A 10,359-nucleotide genomic window follows, 5' to 3' on the forward strand; every position below is an offset into this window, starting at 1 on the left:
GTTACTACCACACCACAGTGTTATTACTACGTTTAATATAGCACTACCACTTAGCCGCATCACACGTGTACACTCACGTATACACTCACGTATACACAGGTGTACACTCACGTTTACACTCATACACACTTGTACGCTCAACAACAACAGACCGCCATTCCCCACTAAGTGGCGGTGATGTCACCATGGTGCCTCTGCCAGGCTAGGTGCACTTGAGGCCACGTGACGTGTCGAAGGTTCGCTGACACAATGTCACGGGACACACCCAGATGCCATGCGTTGACTAAGATGCTTGGTGGATGCACCAGCTGTGTCCTTTACTGCGCCAACTTGCTGCATTTTATCCACCCAGCACTCCGTTCATTGTTGTGAGCGCCGCTCCTCTGCCCTGACTTGTTGTTGGAGGGCGACTGCCTCCAACTACCCAGTAGCGTCTTTCACGAGCCTCCTCCATAGAGGTCGATCTTAACACCGCTGGTACCGGTCTTCAGCAAGTCCACTCAGCTCCACATCCTCCCGTATTGCATCAGTCCATCTCTACTCCAGCCCGTTTCTTGCCCTTTTAACCTCTATAAATGGACAAACAAGCAACTTGGGCATGAGGTGGTGGGGCATGAGGGCTACATGACCCAGCAAATGCAGCGTTGCCTGCCGGAGGAGCTCATTAATGGGACTGTGTTGCGGTCTTTCAAGGACAATCCAGCCTGGTTAAACCAAGGATGGATCGTACGCAGGCCAGCCTAAATGTTTCTAACCAGCGCAGATGTTCCATGAGGGGTCAACATTTCACAAGTATAGAGAAGGAAGGGCATGGCTGTGGTTGAGACGATCCAAAGCTTCGTGTTGCGTGACAGACCAGGAAGCTTCCACACAGCATTAAACAGCCGATGAATAGATAATGCCGCCTAACTGATTCAGAGTGAGACCTCTGCTGTCAAACCGGAGCTGGTCATAAGCACACTGCTCAGATATGGAAAACTCTCCACTTTACACTCTACAAATGCTCCATTGTAGATAACACAACAACAACCGTCATTCGCCACTAAGTGGCGGTGACATCACCACGGTGCTTGTGCCAGGCTATGTGCACCTTGAGGCCATACACACACGTGCACACTTGTACATTTACACACTTATACGCAATTGCACACTCACACACATGTACACACGTAAAGACAAAGGTCTTGTAGCCTACACAGAATATTAGGTCAAGTGCCCACCTATCAAGGACGGCACTAAACACAAGGGAGGTGGTGTGACCAGCGCCATGGCCGGCCGCCTTCGTCTCCCCCGTGCTGACGTTCACTACAAGCCACACCAGGTTCTCGTATTCATCTGAATCTAAGTAAGTTGGTAAATTTGTAAATGCGCAACTATTATAAGCCAGGTGATCACGATGAGCACGCAGGGGATGAGAGATCGGTTCTGATGTTTGCTGTCGCCATTCTTAACTGCGCGCTTGACTCGAACTCGGCTCGCCAGGTCCGTGCGCGGTGCGCTATCCGCTACGTGAGCGCCGATGCCGCGTCAGTTGTTTCTGTCACAGTTGTTGCCGCCACTGCTCGCACCCGTCGCCCTCATCGTCCTCCCCGTCGTCGTCGTTGTAGCGCAGCGACCCGGCGTCCCGTCTGGCGGAAGCCCGCAGCGGACGTCCCCGTACTTCCAGACCCTCGCCGTAGCCGAATCGCAGCGCCAGCGCCCCGAGCCGGCCTCCCTGAGCTCGCGGGAGGATCTCGACCGCTGGTAAAACGGTCGTGGCCGGCCCAAGTTCGAGTGCGCGCCCTCCCTTCTTACAGGTGGCCCAACTCGGATTTGGAGCTTGGGCAAACGTCCTCAATTCCCAATTCGGCAGCCTCTCACCACCGTTGTGATGGTTCAGAACTGGTTTCTAGTGCATTGCACACAGTACCCGCTTGACCACTCGATGTCCGATCATGGCCACGATGCACCACTCCGCTACTCCTTCCGCAATCATCTGGCTCGACCACCTCTATCCATTCAGAGCGGTCTACATCGGCCGCTTCTACTGCCACCCATGCGCCCACCACTCGCTCTGCCTGCCTGTCAATTGCCTTCAACCCAATGGCTTTGAATACACCACACAGTCTCATTGGCTCTGGGAGAATAAGCAGGCCTGGGCTTAGTGCTTAGATAGGAGACTCCCTGGGAATACCGGGTGTTGTGGGCTTAGGCCACAAGGTGACTAGTCGAAGGCGTGCATCGATGGATTCTTGATTCCATCTATCCTTATCATTGAGGTGCATCCTCGTCGTATTCATGACGTTCTACTTGGTACCATTTCCTCCCACACGCACCACTCAATCCAATTGGCCAAACATTCCAATGTAGCGGGAGCCTCCTGAAAATGTCTTGAGACTCAGTAAGGCTCTCCCGGGTAAACAGAAGGCAGCTTTAACATTTTGTCATCAGTCACCCTTTAACCCTTGTCTCTACACACCAACCTGCAGCATGTTCAGAACTCATCCAGCTGACTGTTCATCAGCCCACCCTGGCCACCTGTTCCCCATCTGCTGTTCCCTCACTTGGCCATTCATCCGAATCGGCTGGCAGTGTTCCAGAACTTTGGAGGCAAGGGTTGGCCACTCCGTGCTGGCCATATCACCCCCTCGTGTGCCGTTCCGGTCTTAACAGATGTTCGCTCGCAGCATTTGCCCCGGAGGTCTCTTGAGGCGATAGGAGGGATCTCTGTCCTCTTGAGTTGGTGACCGAGCGATCGTTTAAGTGACGCGGCTCCCTGCCCACACGTCGCCACCACAGAGCCTGGGTCGCATGGCCCAGGATTAGGGCGAGCTCAGCCTCGCGGTCGCACACGGGGAGCCAGAAGGAAACCCCACTCAGAACGTGGAACGTATCGGCGACGTCCTCTTTGGTAACAAATGCCCTCCCTCTCTACTCCACTCCCATCACTTCTCACTTTCCTCATTCCGAGTGTGGCAATGTCTGACAATCCCTGTGTTTTCCCTGTCCCCAATTAGACTGTCAAGAAAGGCTCCACATCCTCTTGAGCGAGTGGAAGCAGCCCATGAGGTGCGGTCTTGGTCGTGAAGCCCGTTGCGCTGACGCTACCGACGGCAGTATCGCGCTTTTATTCTGCCCTCGGCTTCTTGTGGTGCCCACAAGGGGCCGGCATTCCACCGCACTCCCTCCCCCGCAACTCAACTACTCTCATTGCAAAGCCCACTATTCGATTCCGGATCAGATCATTTGTATGGTCTTGTTATCATTCGTATTGTTTCTCAATTATTCTCTGTTTAACGATTAAATGTAATAACTTGTTCAGTTTTGTGTGCTCTGTTAGCCACGGTCTCGCGTGGTAGGGGTGGCTCGCAAACCAACCTGCCGCACCGGTGTCACATTGACCATCACCACCATGGGCTTAAATGTCAAATATATTGAACGATTGGAAATAATAACTTCTCACGCATGCAACTCGGCGCTTTCATCAGGTGCGTATCGCGTGGCGTGATTAACAATCGTGCGGTTAGGGTCGAAGCTAGTTTTGTGTTGTTTATTAAAGTCGGGGCCATGGTCCGGTCGGCCCAAGTGCATGTAGAGTCCGGGCTCCGCTCGGTTCGGGGTACTGCCGGTGCACCCACGCTCGTGACGCCGGCACTGGTGTCTCTCCACAGCCCGAGCGAGCGCTACGAGGAGGAGATGGTGGTGCGAGCCGAGGCTCTGGTCAACTCCGGCAGGCGGCTGGTACAGAGGTACGAGCAGGAGAAGAGCCGTCTCGCCGACGGGCTGCTCCACCCACGCTCGCACGGATGGCCGGATGACGTCGCGTCCGCCGAACCACCGACCCGACGGACGACCCCCGCCCAGCCGCCAGCCCACGGGTACCCCCAACAAGTAAATCACCCGACAAGCATCATCCTGACCCACCGACCAAAAAAATTACAGACTGATAACTTGCCACCCCATCCAATGACCCCAAAAACACTTTCGCAACAATATATATGAACCCGACACCCGACTTGCCCACCCTCTGACTCTATAAGACACCGAGGCCAATACAATACAAAGGCAACGCAAAACTAGTTTAGCACCAATGGATTTGACTAAACCCACTCGTGCACAAGACCAGTTGAAAAACTATCCTGACATTTTTACAAATTAATACACACCTTGAGGAGGGGAATTCCTTAATCGGCATGCTCGAAGTGGTCGAGTGACACGGACGTATGTTCTCCTGTACGTGCATTACACGTAGTTATGTTCTCCTGTAAACGAGGGCTACTCCGAGGAAAATGTGCACAGCGCACGCTGCGCTCCCACGGTTTTGTCTTTATGATGAGCCGCGCTTTCCATGTCACAGCGATCTGCAGGTTCTGCGCTTGTTTAGCTTGAGGCTGTAGTCATCGCCGCGATGCCGCCAGGGAGTCTGCTGAGTGAGCTCCTGCGCCCCGTTATCAATCGAAGGCTCGCATCGACGAGCCGCGTGCCGTCAGGCTCGTTCGGAACAGGACTGTGGCTGGGAGGGCTCGGCGGGTTGTTTACAAGTTCTTGGGAGACGCCGCCGTGTTTACACAACCAATGGGGGAGCAACGTCGGCTCGGAATGAACTCGGCAAAATTATATCACTTGAGAGAGAAGGCTGCAGATTTGTGCGTGTCGTTGTCTCGTTACCAGCTTTTGGTGAACACTTGGGTGTCACGTGGTGCATTTTATCATTCTCGTGACAGACTGCAAAGGCTGAAGAAGAATTTCCTCACATCCGACATGACACAATATACGCACAGACACACGTAAAATGTACCTCCTGTACTTTCCAATATTCCTATAACCGTGCTTGATTCAAGACACTTATTACCTCTTTATCAGTGACACATTTAATAGTCATGATTTTTGCTGGCTGTTTTGTGTGTTTGGGTCTTTGGGACTGTCCGTGATGAACACAAATAAAATTAGTTCCTTGAGTGTAATCCCCTCCATATACGTAGGCTTTGTTCGGGCACTCCAGTTTGCTGCCATACACGACGACCAATTCAGCTTCTTCCCTCGTCCTCAGGACCCTCTTGGAAATGCAGCTTGAGACCACCAATCACTGCACCGCCACTCCCCGAATGCATGATATTGCAACATTGGTCAAAAATAAAATCCATTCCAGTCATTCTCAGCACAACAACGGATGAAGGACCCTCCCGTACGTCGCGTTAATAATGGGGGTCATTTTACCATATTTCACCACGCTGGTGAGTGCGAGTTAGGAAAGCGTGGGTGCCGGTCAGTCCAGATGTCGCTCGCCACTGATACGTGCCGTGGGTTGGAATCAAACTCGGGTCGCCGGGTTTGTAGCGTGATGCGCGATGCACTGCGTCACCACTTCCCAAACGCACGTATTGCACCATGTACCTGTACTGTGCGAAACAAGTGTTGGCACACGCGCATGTCCTCCTTTCTTACAATTGCCATGACGCTTCTCTGAATCCCCTTGCTGGCAGGTGCTCAAGTCATCCACTCGCTCACCATAGCACTCTCATGGGGCAGCTGCCGGGAAGAGGTTTCTGATGGGGGCGGGGTGGTATCTTTTAAACAGCGCCAGGCACACCCCCAATTCTCTATTTCACAGCCTCGAGACGTTTTGCACATTTGTAGATGCAGGGCTTTACATTCCTCGCTCTACATTTCCCCCAGGATGCTACTGTAGGCTGGCTCGGAGTGGGAAATATCAGCGTAAGGCACTACCACTAGAGTGTAAGGTATGCCTTTCCATAATAATGTTTCATTATCGTCGTCATAATCTTATAAGTCTATAAACAGGTTTATACAAAATTATGAGGACCAAATGAAGAGAGATTGATGTGGCGTGGCAAAATAATTCCCAGTTCAGCGATCCGGAGCCGTTCCGGCTGAAAGCAAACATTGAGCGGCGCGATGGAGAGAAAGAGCAGTCTAATCACGAGAGAAGAAGGAGCGATGAAGGGACCGCTCCTACCCCTTGTAGCAAGCCTCCCTTCTCACGCCTCTTGATACTTCACTGTCTATCAATGCTCAAAACACGCTCGATTCTTTCATTGTTTTTTTTTATTCTCGTCGATTCTTTTGTATGGAAGCCCCAGTTTCAGTGAGCCCGGTGCTCTCCTCCATCCCGTAGGCATTAGGACTTGACTCGCCTCCTCCCGTGGAACGTCTGACCTCCATGCCCCTCCCTGCGCTCCGCTCCCACAATGCGCCCTCTCCTCACCAGTTCCCAAGTTCTCCATTCGGTGGCCACACTTCCCCTACAAGGTGAGCCTGCAAGCGGACCCGGGAAGCTGCGATCCTATGTGAACTCGCCAGCGCTTTCCTTCAGCATCTTTCTCTGGAGCAGTGGTTCTTAACCTGGGTTCGATCGAACCCCAGGGGTTCGGTGAGTCGATCTCAGGGGTTCGGCAGAGCCCCCGCCACGGAGGTCCGTACACACTTGAATTATTGTGTAAATTTGTGATGACAAACACGGCCCGCTTGGCCATCACTGGCTGCAGATGATCATGCTACACTGCTTGGGCAATCAGCGCTGCGGGGAATTTAGTGCGTACTCAGTAGTCAACGTGTGACTGTTGTTGTCGTACGTCGTGTGATTTCTTTAATATTTTATCCATACTAACTATGTCGGGCAAAAGAAGAAAGTGGTCGGACGAATATGTACAACATGGATTCTCATGTATCACGGAACGTGATGGGAGTGAGCGTCCTATCTGCATGATTTGCAACGCCAAGTTGAGCAACTCTAGTCTTGCACCGGCAAAACTAAAGGAACACTTCTTGAAGCTGCATGGAGACGGGGAATACAAGAACACAACACTTGCTGAATTCAGGGTGAAGAGAGCCAGATTCGATGAAAGGGCCACTCTGCCTGCTCTTGGATTTGTACCTGTTAACAAACCGATCCTGACAGCATCGTACGAAGTTGCTTACCTGATCGCAAAGCAGGGCAAGCCACACACCATTGGTGAAACACTTGTGAAACCAGCTGCATTAAAGATGGCGAATCTGATACTCGGAACAGCGGCCGAAGGTAAATTATCCCAAATTCCCCTTTCAAATGACACCGTCAGTCACAGAATAGAAGACATGAGTAAAGACATCTTGGCTCAAGTAGTCGCGGATCTGATTTCAAGCCCGGCAAAATTCAGCCTTCAACTCGACGAAACCACAGACGTTTCTGATCTAAGCCAGCTTGCTGTTTTTGTACGCTATGTGAAAGACGACATGATAAAAGAAGAGTTTTTTTTTATTTTGTAAGCCTCTTACAACAACAACGAAGGCAGCCGATGTGAAGAAGCTTGTGGATGACTTCTTCAGAGACAACAATCTTTCATGGGATATGGTTTCTGCAGTTTGTACGGACGGAGCTCCAGTCATGCTGGGAAGAAAGTCTGGTTTTGGTGCGCTAGTAAAGGCCGATGCACCACACATCATTGTGATGCATTGTATTCTGCACAGGCATGCGTTGGCAACAAAAACCTTACCTCCAAAAATGGCAGAAGTATTAAAAACTGTGGTGGAATGTGTGAACTATGTGCGAAAAAGTGCTCTGAGGCACCGCATCTTCAGTGAGCTGTGTAAAGAAATGGGCTCTGAATTTGAGGTACTTCTGCTCCATTCTCATATTCGGTGGTTATCCCGGGGACAGGTGCTGAATCGTGTTTTTGCCATGCGTGTGGAATTAGCCCTGTTTTTGCAAGAGCACCAACACTGCCATGCAGATTGCTTCAAAAATCCTGAGTTCATTCTCATTTTAGCGTACATGGCTGATATATTCGCAGCTCTCAATCATCTCAATCAGCAGATGCAGGGTGGTGGAGTCAATATCATGGAAGCGGAAGAACACCTGAAGGCTTTTCAAAAAAAGCTACCGTTATGGAAACGACGAACAGAGAACAATAACTTCGCAAACTTCCCGCTTCTGGACGACTGTGCAAGTAAGATCGAAGATGTGTCTGGAATCGGAGATATTTCTGTATCCACGGAACTGAAGCAAACAATTGCCACGCACTTAGATGAGCTTGCAAAGTCTCTCGACGGATATTTCCCTACAAGAGAGTCATATCCAGCATGGGTGAGACAGCCGTTCACGTTTGCTGTTGAAACAGCAGATGTCAATGATGAATTCCTCGACGAAATCATTGAAATTCAGCAGAGCCAGGTTCAACAGCAACTCTTCAGAACAACAACGCTCTCAACGTTTTGGTGTCGACAAATGAACAAGTATCCAGTTATTGCTAAGAAAGCCCTGGATTTTTTTTTATACCATTTGTTACAACATATCTTTGTGAGCAATCCTTTTCGAGGATGCTGGACATAAAAACGAAGAAAAGGAACAGACTTTGCTGTGAAAATGACATGAGAGTGGCACTTGCCAAGGTGAAGCCACGCATATCTGAACTGATCTCTCAAAGGCAACAGCAGAAGTCACATTGATTTCCAGGTATGTAATTTGTTGTGAGTTTATGCATTGTGTTGGTTTTATTCTTTGAACAAGGTAATGTTCATGCACGGCTCATTTTGTGTACCAGTAAAAAACATATCTATGTCTTGAATTTGAAAAAAATCACATTTTATTTTTCACTAAAGAGGGGTTCGGTGAATGCGCATATGAAACTGGTGGGGTTCGGTACCTCCAACAAGGTTAAGAACCACTGCCCTAAACCAATAAAACCATAACCCTTTACAACCCTAACCCTCTCATACCATAATAATGGTTTGTTGGGTTAGATTGTGTAAATATAAATGTGTCGTTAAACCCGCCACCATCCGACAGCCAATTAGTAAATCTTGATTTGAAGCTTTCGTGACTGCAGGAATCCATACTCTTTGGTTCTTTCGGTAAAGTCACGTAGTTAGAAATAAAATAAATCACGACGTTTCGATCACAACACAAGCGGTCATCATCAGGCAAAGGAGTCAGCCTCTAAAGGCAAACTGTTTATCAGGGTTTGGGATGGGCATATCCCAAGTGTATCAACAGCACCAGGAGCATGGGCGGTGCACGAGTGCCAATGCAGCAACAATGCCAATGCAGCAACAATGCCAATGCAGAAATAATGCCAAAGTAGCAACAATGCCAATGTAGCAGCAATGCGAATGCAGTAACAATGCCAATGCAGTGGGTGAGAGAGCTGCCGTGGCAAGAGGTTAGATAGGTTAGAAAGGGGGGTAGGAGCAAGGAGGTCAGAGAGAGGGAGGGGGGGAGTGGGGTAGGGGGATGGGGGGGCACTGCGTGAGTGCTAAGGGGAGAGAGGACGTGAAGCTGGGGGGGAAGTGGGCGGGGCTGCAAGTGGGAGGCTAGGAACACTGGGGATGCGGAGGGAAATTAACTCTCAAAAATAGACTAGTACCCGGCAGATGTGATGGAACAACCATCAACAGTTAAGGTTTTACTTGGTTAATAACATCCTTCCAATGATTGCTCAATTTGTATCCATCTTCTCGGTTGAAGTTATGTCTGTTTATAAATCTGGATGGCTTCATGAACAAACCTTTGATGGTAGCCCGAAGGTTTGCAGAGTACCTTGGTATCGGAAAAAAAACAATATCATGCGAGCCCACAGCGTTATAATAATGGTCAGCCATGGCAGAGGTATTGGTTCTGCCATGTTTCAGATCTGCCTTGTGTTCGCGAACACGGTCCGAGACATGTCGGTATGTTTCCTCAACGTAGCTGCTACTGCAGGTACAAATCAGTTTGTAGACTCCAGATGGGATTATATCACGGATTAAGAAGGCATTCCACTTCGGCCAATTGTTTCCACTATCAACTCACCTACCTACAAACTGGCCCGTTTTCTGTCTGATACCTTGCTTCCATTCACGGGCAAGACTACCTCAGCAGTATGTAACTCAGCTCACTTGGCCTCTCTAATCAAGAGAATTTCACTGTCCCCAGATGATTTGCTAGTCAGCTTTGATGTAGTTTCTCTGTTCACCAAGGTTCCTGTACCTGACACCTTAGCAATAATTGAAGATTTAGTCCAACATGGACTGAATCTTGATGTACCTACTCTGGTTAGGCACTGCCTTACCAACACTTACTTCACCTGGAATGGTACTTTCTACAAACAAAATGAAGGTTCCCCCTCATCACCAGTGATAGCGAATGTATTCATGGAGAAATGTGAAACAGATGCCATCCAGACATCCACCCTACGTCCTTCCTTGTGGAAGAGATATGTAGATGACACTTTTGCCATTTGGCCACATGGCTTGCCAGCATTGAACAAATTTATCAACCACATCAATTACATACACCCATCCATCAAATTCACCATGGAAGTGGAGAAGGATGGTAAGCTACCATTCCAGGACGTTTTCTTTGAGAAGAGACCTGACGGCTCGTTGGGACACTGTCTACAGGAA

The 10,359-nt window shown here is 49.7% G+C and overlaps 1 long non-coding RNA gene across 1 annotated transcript; it reads left to right on the forward strand.

Annotated features, from left to right (window-relative positions):
- The first annotated feature begins 1,492 nt into the window (after positions 1–1,492).
- LOC142923090 (uncharacterized) lies at positions 1,493–4,943 on the forward strand. Its single transcript, XR_012940511.1, has 2 exons — positions 1,493–3,048; positions 3,651–4,943. It is a non-coding gene; the product is annotated as an uncharacterized LOC142923090 (long non-coding RNA).
- The last annotated feature ends 5,416 nt before the right edge of the window (positions 4,944–10,359 follow it).

This window comes from Petromyzon marinus, unplaced genomic scaffold (genome assembly GCF_048934315.1).
Source record: "Petromyzon marinus isolate PM22_M1 ecotype Great Lakes invasive population unplaced genomic scaffold, UKy_Petmar_22M1.pri1.0 PM_Scaffold_28, whole genome shotgun sequence".
In the NCBI taxonomy this organism is placed as follows: Eukaryota; Metazoa; Chordata; class Hyperoartia; order Petromyzontiformes; family Petromyzontidae; genus Petromyzon; species Petromyzon marinus.